At 42.7% G+C, this 14,466-nt stretch overlaps 2 long non-coding RNA genes across 5 annotated transcripts in view; both read left to right on the top strand.

Moving 5' to 3' along the window:
- Positions 1-14,466, top strand: part of LOC102152120 — a 35,725-nt gene that overhangs the window by 7,217 nt on the left and 14,042 nt on the right. Inside the window, exons 1-2 of one of the 4 annotated variants that reach the window (XR_005381240.1) lie at positions 10,457-11,136; positions 11,603-11,752. This is a non-coding gene — a long non-coding RNA (uncharacterized LOC102152120). Of the gene's footprint in view, positions 1-10,456; positions 11,137-11,602; positions 11,753-14,466 lie in introns of those variants that run through there. The other 3 variants (XR_005381241.1, XR_005381242.1, XR_005381243.1) reach the window with 3 other exon arrangements.
- LOC119866744 lies at positions 913-5,880 on the top strand. The gene is made up of 3 exons (XR_005381244.1): positions 913-1,641; positions 2,586-2,710; positions 3,699-5,880. It is a non-coding gene; the product is annotated as an uncharacterized LOC119866744 (long non-coding RNA).

The raw sequence follows: 14,466 nt of genomic DNA, 5'->3' as shown, positions 1-14,466 counted from the left end.
GCTAACAGGAAGTTTAAAGACTAGATATTGTTTCTTGAACATAAACATGCTGATAAGGCCCTTGATCTTTCCCTCCTACCCAAGTAGCTTATCAGAATATTTCTTCCAAGCATACATAGTTCTTTCCCTGAGAGGAGACCCAATAAATGCAATTTTCACCAGTTCCTAATATTCCAGTAACGCCTTCACTTAACTCGCTGGTCGCCCATCCCTTCATCTTCCTCTACGCTCACTTCTTGTTTGAAACAGCCTCGGCTTAGCGTTTGGCCAAGACATATTCTTATTAGGCTCCACCCAACTCACAGCCTGTTCTTTCCAAGGACCACTTTGGTGCACCTAGAACATTTCATTTTCCCAACTGGATCTCCACACATTTCACCACCTGGTGCCCATCCACCTGAACCTGCACCCACCAGTATGGGATTGGTGTGACGCGTCTCCTGGTCACACGGATGCCCCACGTTTGAATATCACTTTTACATGTATTGCTCATAGTCCTTTGCGCTTGTAAAATCTCGGTAGATACTCTTCTTTCATATATCTGCCAGACTGAGACACGTTGGACCTTGAAGGCCATTTCCAGATAGATATAGGTCTGATAAAGGACTTTTCAACTTTTCATGTCGGAGGGCTCTGCTCCCAGGCTCCCAGCGAAGCTATACTTTCACATCTACCAAGGTCAGAATGACTTGGCAAAACCTCAAAGCACAGGCTCTGGTTCTACCCTGAGCACACGTTGTACATCTGCTTTGTTAAAGAAAATAACAAAAAGGGGCCATTCTGAACAGAAAAGGTAAGAGGTTCCCATAAGATCAAAGTCATACACCCACACATACTAGAAACTTAACGTTGACAACTTTCTGAAATGTTCTTTGTTTGATAATTTGTAACTTTTATGTAAAAAATGTGTACAACCCGATACCAGATGTCCCTCTGCTCTTTGTGTGGATTGTATCTCCCGGGCACCTGCCCTAACTTGGGCTCCAATACAACTCTCTTTAGAATCCCTTTAGGGTTTCTGAAAAGTTTGGTCACTTTGTGTCAACAGATACATAAATATGCAGATTTGCAATATGTCCAATGCAATGTCATGTGATGGATCATTACGCATCTGCTTATGATGCTTTTAGAGTTAAGTGGAAAAGAAAAATAGCAGTTTCAATTCTTCACTAACAACTAGCCCCACACTCTCTTTAATGGGACTTTTAAACTCTCAATGTTTTAGAAAGTAATTGGTGCCCAACCTGAACACATTAGTGGCAAGATGATTGGTCTGCCTTGGAAGTGCCAGCTCAGCAGAGGATAGTTGACAAATCTGTTGCTAACTTCCCGCAAGATGGCCCTTCTATGAATAAACATGCTCAGTTGCAAATACTTGGCAGGCAAAAGCCTGTGTAAGACGATCGTGAACCCCACCCCCCCATTTTCAGTGGCAGTGCAAGCTTCTCTGTGAAGGAATCCTACTGCTTCCACAACCCACTGCATAGTGACCTCCACACCTTTGCTCAGAGGCAAAGAGAGACAGTATGTAGCAGTGATGCACCGCGAGCCCGGGAGTGCCTCTTGGATGCCCGACACATCAAGTGGGCACATCAAGTGGGCCATCAGGTACATGGGACTTGAGCTGATGTGAGCGGTCTGGTAAGTTCCTATGCTTCACTCTCCCAATAAAGAGATACATTCTCAAGCTAGCCCTAGCTTTGGGAAAGCTGCGGGCTTCATCATCAAAAAAATGGGCACTGGGTGTTATGCTATATGTTGGCAAATTGAACTCCAATTAAAAAAAATATGTAAAAATAAATAAGTATGGACCTGCTGCAAAAAAAAAAAAATGCTTTGCACAAATTCGGCAGCCGATAAATATTGGTTGAATAAAATCAAAGAATGGACTGAGAAAAAAAAAGAATAGATGAATGGAATTGGATTCTTTGCAGCCCAGAGATCGCTACAAACCTCAAATTTATTTTTTTTTTCATTTTTGAAAGGTATATTTTCTTTTGAACTGAAAGGTGTTTAAAAATCGTTTATTTCCTTGATACATTGTATTTAAAATTGATATTTGTAATGCTTCTGCTTTTGTCATAAATATATATATGTATTAGCTTTTCTTTCTCTGGATTACTTGTGCTTAAGGTTTTATAAGAAGCTTTAAATAGTGTGATTTGGAGAATAAAATTTCTAAGGAAAAATGGAAAAAAAAAGATGAGATGGATCGTCCTAGATTTACAGGGTGGGCTCTAAATCCAATGACTGGTGGTGTCTATAAGAGAAAGGACAGGGACATTTGCGACATAGAGACGAGGAGAGAAGGCCATGTGAAGACAGGGGCAGGGATTGGAGTGCTGTGTACAAGGCAAGAAATGCCAGGAACCACCAAATGCTGAGAGAGGGAAAGAAGGATTCTTCTCTAGAGTCACTGGACAAACCTCAAATTTAAATGATAATGAAATTTAACGCTGAGAATTGTACTTTCTAATCCTAACACTGATCTTGGGGAAAGAGATTTTATGCCATACATTTGGGTCCTTTGGATTGTCAGTAACCCATCTTCTCTTTGTCTTTCTACTTTCCTTATTTCAAGGTAGAATTAGAGCCTATCAATATGAGAATTCCAGGAAGAGGTTAATTTGGAGAAAAGTGTTCTCTAAAGCAGCCATTCTAAGAAGAGTATCAACTGTTTCTTGCTTATGAAGACTTAATCGCTTGGCCGGTACTTCCATCCCTTTATTTTTTAAAAAAGATTTTATTTATTTATTAACGAGACACAGAGAGAGACAGAGAAAGAGAGAGAGAGAGACCAAGCAGCAGAGACAGGAGCAGGCTCCATGCAGGGAGCCCGAAGTGGGACTCGATCCTGGGTTTCCAGGATCAGGCCCTGGGCTGAAGGTGGCGCTAAACTGCTGAGCCACCTGGGCTGCCCCCTCCATCCCTTTAATTCCCTCTCTTTTCCTACTTGAATAATAGTTAGCAGAAATTAAGGTATCAAAATCCCTTCTCCCCTGCCCCCCACTCAAATAGCAGGAATCCTGAGTCATAGCACTCCAAGACCCACAAGTAGAAGTGGATGCTTCCTGCAGAAAGAGTAGCTGGAAGAGGCAGGGGATTCTGAGTAAAACACTGTGTCTCCTAGGAAGTCCTCAAGGGCCAACTGAAACCATACACAGGGACAGCCAGTGTCCCACAGCTGCAGACAGCACCTTGTAATATTCATTTCTGTGCCTCGGGTGAACAGGAAGGAGACGCAAGACAGGGTTGCAGAAGGGTGCGTGAAAGAGCATTAGACCTGAGCTTGACCTTCCTCCTTGCTCCAAAGAATGAGAAGGCCCTAATGCTGCAGAGATTTGTTTGCACTAAGAAGCTCTTATTATAAAATGCAATTACCTGTGGGATGATTAGGCCTACAGTACTGGAGATTGCATTAAACTCAATTAAGTCTTAAGTCCTCTGCAATCAGAGTCATTATTTTGGGGCAGGGAATGAAAAAAAAAAAAGATGTATAGTCCAGTTAAAAGGGGATGAAAAGGAAAATGATCTAGGGCAGTGTTTCCCAAATCTGCTGCATAAGAATCAGAAGAGCTTGTTGAAAACACAGATTCTCTCCTCCTTCTCCCTACCTCATACCCATTCTGAATCAAGAAAGTCTGGGGTGAAGACCAGGAATCAATTTTTTAAAAATATTTTATTTATTTATTTGACAGAGAGCTGGAGAGGGCCAGAGAGTACAAGTAGGAGGAGTGGAAGAGGAGAAGCAGGCTCCCCACTGAGCAGGGAGCCCAATGCCGATGCCGGGCTGGATCCTAGGACCATGGGATCACGACTTGAGCCAAAGGCAGATGCTTAACCAACTGAGCCACCCAGGTGCCCCCAGGAATCAATATTTTTAAAAAGCTCCCTGGGTCATCTGATATTGCCAAGCCAGGGATGAGCTCTGGGGAAGCGCAGGTCTTAGAGGCTGGTTTGGTGCCCTGACCAAGCTTCAGTGTGATCCTCACCTTGACAGACATTGAACTTGGGTTTGCAGTGGGTTGATCGTAATTGATCTGCTTACAAAGTTTGTAGGAAACTTACGTATGTCAGCTTTTACAATTACAAGGAGGGAGAGTCCTTCTCAGAGGTCAAAATGCCCACGTTTCCTATGCAGAACACAGGCAGAGCACCGGACACTTAATCAGATGGTTGCCTGCTATTGATTTGTGAAATCAGATCAAAGGGAGGCTCCCAATGGCATTTTTATTCAGGCCACAGGCGGTGTGGGAAATAATTCTTTTATGCCCCAGACCAAATCTCCTTAACCTTGGCCAGAGCTAGAGAAACACTGCCAAATTCTTGCTCTCAGACACTTTTTCTAAAGTCTATGCAGACAATCCCCTTTTTGTTTTTTCACATGTTTATTCTCTTTTTAAACAGGATACTATTTTACTAAATTTCTATTTTCTTCCTTGAAGTTGCATTCCATTCATGCATCTCTGGCCACCTATGTCGCACTGCATGTATCCACATCACCAGTATCTTGGTGACTGCTTAGATGTGTAACTTATTTTCTATCCTTATGCACTGACCTGATGGTCAACCTCATGAACTTACATTCCAGCAGGAAGAAATTTGTAATAAATATATCTTAAGAACAAAATAAATATATAAGATTGTGTGAGTACTTTGAAGAAACTGAAGTACAGCAAGAGGTAGACATGATTAGCACTGGGAGTTTGGCTGAGGAAGACTTCTTGTAGATGAGAGAGCTAGAACCTCATAAGTGCACTCTCAAACAGTGTGCGTTTCCAAGGTCATGTAGAGCTTTGCATCTCCACCAGAGATACTATCATCGTTAAACTAACAGAGTCAGTAGATGGTTTTGTAAAATTTGTTATGAGAAGCTAATGGAGAAAATACTCATCTAGATAGTCTGAAATCTCTTCCATCATTAAACACAAGGAACATTGGATAAATTGGAACAACTATTTATAAATATGCTATTTTCAAGTGAAATCTATTTTTAAGTGAAGATGTGAGCTTACAATAAAGTAAGAGAAATCACCAGTTAGCAAAAGTAATGAGGGAAATTAAAATCAGTGAGGTCAACATGAGACCTGAAGCTTCAGCTGCTGCCGGGAAGGGGTTTGGATACTAATCCCTGTGTAGGAACAGGAGATACAGCCTTAAAGCCCTAGAGACAGGAAATTGGAATTCAAAAGATAACAGGAAGCCAGGATGAAGCTGTGCCTGAATTTAAAAATATTTTTTAAAAAAATCCATTAGTTTTGGGTAGAGGTTTTTAAAAAGAAAAGATAATATCCCTGAGGATTTATAGCTACATAACTATCTGATGTTCAAATTCATTCCATGGGCAAGATCTAGGAAACTCCAAATTCAGATAATAGCATAAAAAGTAGCATTTAGCTAGTGATGCTCCTGGAGTAACTTACAAAAGCAAATGCAAAGCCTCTCTTGAAGAACGTCCCCTTAGCAAGGGCTCTGTAGGGATTTCCAGAGATTCAATTCCTATGAAGGCAAGCTCATAATCTAAAACTGTAAAACATATGCGGAAACAACACTATAAAAATGAGTCACCAGAAGTAATGTGTACAGTACAGAAGGTAGACTTAGAACTTTAAATGCTATAATTCTTGAATAGAAATAATTTTTAGAAAGAAGTTAAAGGATTAAATATATATTTTAAAAAAGGTCTTAAGGAAAAAGTACAAGAGTCTCTGAAAAAAAGCGGAGGCAGACCTTGAAAACTGAACCACATAGAACTTTTAGAAACAAAAAATATGGCAATAACAGCTAAAACTCGGTGGTGAAAGTATTTGCATATCACATATCAAATAAAGGACTTGTATCTGGAATATATAAAGAACTCTCTAAATCAATGATTGATGTACATAATGTGAATGGATCTTATTCATGATAGGCACACAGTGAGAGAGAGAGGCAGAGACACAGGCAGAGGGAGAAGCAGGCTCCATGCACCGGGAGCCTGATGTGGGATTCGATCCCGGGTCTCCAGGATCGCGCCCTGGGCCAAAGGCAGGCGCCAAACCGCTGCGCCATGTGAATGGATCTTAAAGGCATTATACTGAGTGAATTAAAGCCAATCTTAAAGGGTTACGAGCTGCATAAAATTCCCCAAATGAGAAAATTATATATAGAGAGAAGAGATCAGTGGTTGTCCAGAGTTAAGACAAGGTGCAAGGAGGCGGTGGCTATAAAGCTGCACTGGGGCTCCTGGGTGGCTCAGTCAGTGAAATGTCTGCCTTTGGTTCAGGTCATGATCCCAGGGTCCTGGAATCGAGTCCCGAATCAGGCTCCCCACTCAGCATGGAGCCTACTTCTCCCTCTTTCTCTGCCTGCTGCTCCCCCTGCTTGTGTACTGTCTCCATCTCTCTCTCTCAATCCCCCTGTCATATAAATAAATAAAATCTTTAAAGGGGCAGCATGAGGGTGTTCCACTGTGGTGAAAATTGTGATGATGGTGATATATGAATCTATATTTGTGATAAAAGTCATAAAATGGGATGCCTGGGTGGCTCAGCGGTTGAGCGTCTGCCTTTGGCTCACGGCATGATCCCAGTTCGGGGATCGAGTCCCACATCAGGCTCCCTGTGAGAAGTCTGCTTCTCCCTCTGCCTGTGTCTCTGCCTCTCTCTGTGTCTCTCATGAATAAATAAATAAAATCTTTTGTAAAAAATAAATAAAAGTCATAAAATAAAAACATGAAAATAAGAGTATATGCAAAGACTTATGAAATCTGTGATGTAGTTGATAATATTGTGCCAGTTAATTTCTTGGCTTCAATAATGTGCTATAATTATTAATAGATCACCACTGGGGGAAGCCAAACATGAACTCTCTGTGCTATTTTTGCAACATATTATGATTCTATATTTTACAATAAAAGTTATTTTAAAATTATAAAACTATGGAATACCTATTTTTTGGAAGACACATATTTTTAAAAACCAAATGGACATGTTAAAAATAGATAAGTCACAGACAAAAAGAGAATTAGTGAATGAGGAGACTGATCTGAGGAGATCATCCAAAGTCAGTCAGTCCAGGAAGACGAAGGGATGGCAAATATAAAAACATTAAAAGACATAAAGAACAAAAGGAGATGTCTGACATAAATGTAATAGGAGTGGTGGAAAGAAAACCCTGAGAAAATGGAGGAAAGAGAATATTTGAATAGATAAAGGCTGAGAATTTTACAAAACTGATGAAAGATACAAATCTGCAGATTCAAGAAACATAACCAGTTGCAAATGGTTATAAATAGTTATAAAAAACTACCCACCCTCAGACACATTTTAATGAAACTACAGAATAGCAAAGAAAGATTTTTCTTAAAATAACAGAAACGATTCTCTGTTGCTAATCACAATTTTCTTTTCATTGCAACACCAATTGCTTGATATTTCTTTTGCGCTTACATCTGAAATCTGCTATCCAAATACAGTGATCCCTAGAATGTCCACAGTTTATAGCTTTAGGGGAAAAAAGTACACCCTGTACTGTGTAAACTTCAGCGCAATCTCAGTAATACGAGCTGGATAAATACGACAGGCACATGACTGTGGCTGGCCAAGAACCCAGCAAACTGTACGTCTCCCTTAGTTTTGCTCAACTTGTTTTTGCTCTGTAAACAGTGAATAAATCAAACCTGCCAGTCCTCCCAGCCTGGTCGTGGTAATGGTTCCTGCTTGGCCTGAGGACAGCTCAGTGCAAACATCTTTCAGTTAACTGGTTGAGAGTTCAGAGGGTACACTCGGGATCAGCCCCACACATCCCTTCTCCCTCAGCTACCAGTCTCTGGCTTCAAACTGGGAAAAAACTGGACCAAGATAGAAAAGAAGAATCCTGTTCTTGTTGCTACTGCTTTATCTCATACCTTGTAGGCATCGGGTCCTTCTCTGTGAATCAGGCGATTTCAGTCACTATTTCAAACTTGGAGTTGATTTACAAAATAGACCAGTGGGCTGAGAATGTTTCTGACTCTCCTGGAAATCTCTGAGTCTTGTTTTTATCCATCTCTTAAATGGTGCAAAACAATAAAACACTGCCACTCTGCTTCTCTTAAAAGAAATATCATGTTACAGCCCAATGCCCCATGGACATATGTCTCACCATTCTATTCTACTGCTGCTTAAGCTGGAGAGGGGAAGGGAAATCATTTATTCGTGCATTTATCTCTCTATAAACATTTTAGTCATTTTTCAAGCTAGAAGATAAAAAAGATGATCTTTGAGGACTAACTGGGAAAAGGTGGAATGATCTTTCATCTCTTCCTGTTCAAATTCTTGGTGGATGAGTAAGGCATGAGGGGACATTTTCTCTGGAGTTCTCCAATACATGGGGCATGTATTCTTCTTCTCCAGAAGAACAGGAGTCATGAAAAAAGCCCATATATAATTTCCTCATTTGGGGGACTTCTGTGACTCTCCCCCATTGAACACCCTACCTGTCCGTCACACTGTCCATAGCTCGGCTGGACTGACAAGTGCATTTCTATTAACAGCATTTAGAAAGGGGTAGATTACAAGTGTCTCAGTCCAAGGAGTATGAATAACGAGAATGAACTACGTGGGGAGGCAGGTGGTATCATCTCTTTCCACATTGAGATTCTTAGGCACAGGGATGGGAACGATTCCCAGTCCGTCCTCTTGGATCTGGGATTCTCTGTTCCCTGAGAATCTGCATAAGTAGGTCATGCAGATGTCATGCGAAGATGATTCCATCTCTGGCCAGAGGTCATCTTGATGCCTTCTTGGGCAAATTTTTAGTATGGAAAGATTTCAGCTAAAATTCACGGTAGAGAAAGATGCAAGATTTTGCTTAATCTTTATAGTTCTTGGCCCCAACTCTACTGTTTTTTTCACCTCTTGCCTACTCTCTTCGTCTGTCTTCTCTCCCTCTTTGAGCTTGAGCTCTTTGTCCTCTCATCCTTTACTTGAAGTGCTGAAATCCTTTCAAAAATTGCTGTTAAATAAAAACAATGAGGAAATGGAAAATTGCTGCCATACTCAGGCTAGGAAATGACTGGAAATTCTGACCATATCAAATAAATATACATGTGTTTTACCATCACTGTGCATTATACCAGTAAACCACAGCTGGCTAACATCACACCTACCTTTGAAAAGTGAACATTGTGGCCATAAATGTTCCAGGATGACGTGGAAGTATTTGCATCCCTTCAATTTCCCATTCAAATGATATGCACGCAGCTGGTATTTCAGTTGTTCCAAATAATAAATTATTTCACCAGGTTACATCCTTCACTTACACAAACCTCGGGGCTCTGTTTGCTTCCATCCTCCCTGCAGCTGTTGCTTAGGTTTTTGCTACATAATTACTGTTTATTCAAAATCTCTCACTTGTTAGAGGAGTTACCACAGAGCTCTCACATTCAGCTTTCAAAATGTGATGACTCTTATGTTTTATTCTCTGTGCTAAATGTTGGAGGCAGCTTTGAGTCCTAACCAAAATATTTGCACGATGCTAATTACATTTCTGTGGACCATCAAAATCAAGTCTGTAGAAGAAGAAATGAAAAACGTGCATCGAACTTCGTAATTGCAATTTCAAAAATTTCAGAACAAAGGATCTTAACGTTGGACAAAGCACGGATCCAGGCCCCTTCTTGCGGATGAACACTAATAGAAAACCCAGCTGGGGAGTACTGAGTGCTTCGCCTGGGCCAGGCCTGTCCTGAGTGCCTTCCACACTTCGTCTTTAAATAACCTGAGTGCCAAAAAAATAAAAATAAAAATAAAAATAAAAATAAAAATAACCTGAGTGCCTTCCACACTTCGTCTTTAAACAATCGTATGAGATAGGAAGTATTATGAGCCCATTTGATAGGTGAAAAAAACCGAGGCACAGAGAGGTCAAGTCACTTGCACAGGGTCCCTTACACACCAAGTAGTAGGATCTGCGTTTAAATTCAGGCATTCTGACTCCAAAGCCCACGCCTGAACCACTGCTCCTTAGTCTACTTGTGAAGGCCACCTTCCCACATTACTGTATATTTTTAAAGAAGTTCCCTTACCCTGATCCAGGTCCCCCTCTCAATGCATCAACCCCGTCATCTCCTCCCCACTATGCCCTCCACCTTGGCCGTCAGTTGGGAGAAGCCCCGTAGGGCACCCAGCTCCCCAACAGCTGCCTTTCCTGTTAAAGTTTATTTAAAAGATCTGGTCTCTGTCTTCTTCCTTTTTTTTTTTTTTTTTTTTTTTTTGTTGTCTCCGTCTTCTAAGTTCATAATCCAAATCAAACAGTATACGGAGGCATATCATTTATAGTCCACGAACACAGTAGAAAGAGGCATACAGACATGGGCAGGGGGAGCCTGAAAAAAAAAAATAGAGTTTGTACCAAGTTTGGCCAGTGAAGCAATGAGATTTGAGATGTGTAGCTGATGAAGGGCCTCTGAAGGCCAAGTCCCAGCAAGGACTCTGCCAAGTAGCGGTGCAGCAGCGAGATGGCAGCTGCTCTTGGGATGCTCGTGTCCAAGTATCTCCTTATTTTACACCTGCACCTTGAATATCAAATGGCCTTCACGTCTCTCTGGTTGATTTAACTGGCTCTCCTTACCTCCCCTTCTTTTTGTCTCCCCTTCTTCCTTTATGTCTGCTTTCACCCCTTTTTCCAGGTGGTCCCCAAACAGCTCCTGATAAAGTGTTCATCTCCGAAAACCCTGTTCCAGGCACTCCGCGGGCGGTCACCAACAGCCAAACGCAAAGGCCTTCCTACTCGAGGAACTAATGGGCCACAGGACCAGCTTTTGGAAATACAAATTTGATCCTGCCTATGACATATGAGACCAGCCCACGGCTTTCCATTGCTCTTAAGATAAGGAGCAACTCCCTCAAAGCCCTGAGTGGACAGCCTTGCTTCCTCCCCCGCCACACCCCACAAACACACTACCCCTCTGTTTACGTCTCTCGGACATTTGTCACCTCCTCGAATGGACCAACCAGGATCTCAGTGTTTAAGCCTGATAGAGTCCTCTTTTGCCATTCAGAGTCCTTGTCCCGAGTCATAGGTACACTCCTGTGATGATGGATTAGTGCTGACCTCCCCCACCCGACTGTGAATTGCAGGAGTGTGGGGAGGAGGTTAGAGGTCCCTGGACAGGTAAGACAAATGGCAGCTGAAATCAGATTGTGAAGAGTTGTGAGGTGCCAGACATTGCCTTGCATGCTTTGGGGAGTGATTAATGGTTTTCGAGCAAAAAGGCAAGGTGATCAGAGGTGCGCTTTAGGAAAAAGAGGCGAGCCGAGCAGTAAGAAGTGAGATGGGATGGAGTGAGCTAGTGCAGGAGCCCGTTCGGGAGGCTGAAGCTACAGTCAGAGTAAGAGGTAAGAGGTTGCGCAAAGGTGATGGGGGAGAGGAGGACAGGACAGACTCAGGAGACTTGGCCAAAGCAACAACATTTGATCATCGTCCAGATGTGGGAACTGAGGGCCAGGGAGAGTCCACAAAGATTCCAAGTTTTCCAATCAGGGTGTCGGAGGATATAAGTGGTGTCACGATAGAAATAGAAAGTAAGACGAGGAGTTCCCTTCTGAGAAAATGACAGAATCAGTTTGGAATTTTTCAGCTGGAGGCCGGCTGGGTGTTGGACCCATGAGACTGGAGCCAGAAGAAAGGTCATGGCCAGTGAAGAAGAAAAGGTCATGGCCAGTGGATGCCCTGGGCTGATATGGTCCTCGTGAAGAGGAAGAGGGGAAGGAGAGAAAGGAGCCGGCAGGTAGGAAGAACACCCAGAGGGAGCACCTACACTTAGGAAAACGAGGGTGGTGGCGGGGGCGTGGGGGGGAGGGTGGAGTGGTTCAGTGGGAGCCACGGTCAGTAACCGGGAGAGGAGGACACACGAGAGAAGCCAGCTGAGAGTGCCGATTATGGGAGGCCTGAGAGCACAGCTTCAGTGAGGAGTATTTTGAGGATAAAACCCATATTTCAGGCATGTTATGGAGACTATGAGGTCATGAGGGATTCCACTGCTCTGAGCCGCTGGCCTTGACTCAATTAAGTGGAGCAAACACTAGGATTTCCCTGACCACTGGCCCTGAACCAGGTGCTTTATGCTATTCAAATTATTTCTCACCACAATCTTGTAAAGAGGGTATCTTCACTCATTTTAACATTTTAGTATCTGTCATCACATAATTTACAGTTTTAAATGGAGCTCAGAAAAGTACTGTAACCCTGTGCCTCAGGACGCGTGGTGAACAAAGCAGCAGGGCTGTACATTCTACGAGGACAAGGCACCACAAGTTTTACTCACCAGCATCTCTACCCAGATAGCAACGCTTGGCACATAGGATAGGATGATTTTTCAAATGAATGAATGAATGAACGGACTAGTGACATCTAGCATCAGAATTAGGTCGAAGCCTCCCAGACACACGCTGCCGCCTCTCACGCACGAGTAACCCAACAGAGGGAAGTATCCTGTTGCCAACGTCTTAAAAAATCCCTCGAGCAACCAAAGTGAGGAAGTTGACTTTGTGAGAGGTGTTATTTCTGAATAAAAGTGTGTGATCATAACTTGGCTTTGCAAATTACCCAGCTGAGAAGTCAATCAAATAATCAAGTCAATGAAAGCTAAATTCATCCCGTGTATTATGTCAAAGCGTACAAGCAAGTCAATATGTAGGAAATTTAAGAAACATATCTTGGAAAGGATGTGCCCCTCAACCATCCCAAGAGTCAATCATGGGCCAAATGGTTTCCAATGATAGGAGGCAACTTTTCATAGATTTCTTTAAAAATTTTGTTTTGATTAATTTATTTGAGAGAATCTGAGCGTGTGCGAGCAACCTGGTGGGGAAGGGCAGAGGAGAGGGCGAAGGAGAAAGCCGACTCCCCGCTGTGTCGGGAGACAGATGTGGGGCTCAAGATCATGACCTGAACCTAAATCAAGAGTCGAATGCTTCTTCGACTGAGCCACCCGGGTGCCCCTGACTTTTCATATACTTTTAAAACTTTGTTCCTAAAGTGCCATTCCTTCATATGTACTTTAGGAGGCAAATTCATGGAAAATAGTGATCACATATTTAAAACTAGTTATTGGAAGTTGGAAGGGAAGTGATTCCAATTTAACTTCTATAGGATATAATTTTTGAATTTTTTTTTTTTAATGAAAACATTTGGAAGAGGCATTTCCTAAGAATAAAGATTGGAAGCACAAGCATCTGTTTGTTTCTCTTCGGGGAGGCTGCCATCATACTGATTTTTAGCCTCTTCCACCAAGTCCAAACCCAGCTGGGAGCTGGGAGGCCGGGTGGTCCATTAAAAAGCATTACAGAAGGAAGCAAATTTCAGGTCTGCCTCTAATTAAATGCAAGTCTGGGTAATCAATGAGACCTTTTAACTATCAGTTTCCCCATCTGTAATACGGGTTTAGAAGTGCCCGGTCTACGTGCTTTACAGAATTGTTTTAAAGATCAAACCAAAATCGAGCAGAAATGTCAACACTACGCAGATGCAGCATTCTCACTCTTGCCTGTGCCCTAAGAGATGTTTCTAATCCATTCCCACTTAAAGAAGAACAATCTTCAAGTAGTTGTGCTGCTCCTGGGTTTTCTCTGTGTCATCAAACACAAAATCGAAATGGCTCTTTAAGAATTCTTCAGGCAAGGCTGTCTTTAAGGACTCTGGAGAGAAAATTGTCTTTGCTTATGTTACAAAGTTCTGGTGTTACAGATGTCTGCCCCTTAGAAGTTTCCAGCTCGTCCTGAGGTTTTGATTCCCATGAAGCGTCTAGAATAATATACCGTCTCTAGATTTGAGGTTATGATTGTCCAATCCTGAGGTGGAAACTCCCACTGGTATCCTTCCCAAAGGAAAACTCAAAGTAAACTTCAAGGAAACCAACGCCAGGATTAGCTTCGGGAGCATCGTTGGAACCAGGAAGCCCTCTGAAGCATGGAGTTTGATCCGGGGCTTCTTTCAGAGGGCTGGGCCTAGACCGCCCCGTTGTCTCTGTAGGACCCAATCTGGGCTCTGTTTGGAAAGAGGCCTGGTGCCTTCTTACCAACTGCACACTGAGCTTTCCATGGCTTCTGTTGCTGCAGCCAGACCTCCAGCCTTGAGGGCGAGTGGATAACGTTCTCTGATCGGGGCCTCTCCAATCCCGACACCCCTGCAATAGCTCTAAGTACAAGCTCAGATGCCGAGGAGGTGAGTAAGAGAGGGCGGGGGGCAGGCAGCACCCAGACAGCTCCTCCTTGGGGAAGCCCATAGGGTCGGGCCCCAGCTTCATGCCTGAGGATTACTTGGATTACGGGAATGCAGGGCAATGGGAATGTTGGCCAACAAAAATAATACTGACTGTAGATTTATCCAACACGTCTCGTGTGTCAGGAACTTCAAATACAGCATCTCATTGAGTCTTCATAACAGTTGATTCGACCAGGTAGGTATTTTGGTACCTGTGTTATAAAGAAGTCAACTGATACA

This window comes from Canis lupus, chromosome 29, assembly GCF_011100685.1.
Source record: "Canis lupus familiaris isolate Mischka breed German Shepherd chromosome 29, alternate assembly UU_Cfam_GSD_1.0, whole genome shotgun sequence".
Classification (NCBI taxonomy): Eukaryota; Metazoa; Chordata; class Mammalia; order Carnivora; family Canidae; genus Canis; species Canis lupus.
This window is presented reverse-complemented; position numbering and strand designations above follow the sequence as displayed.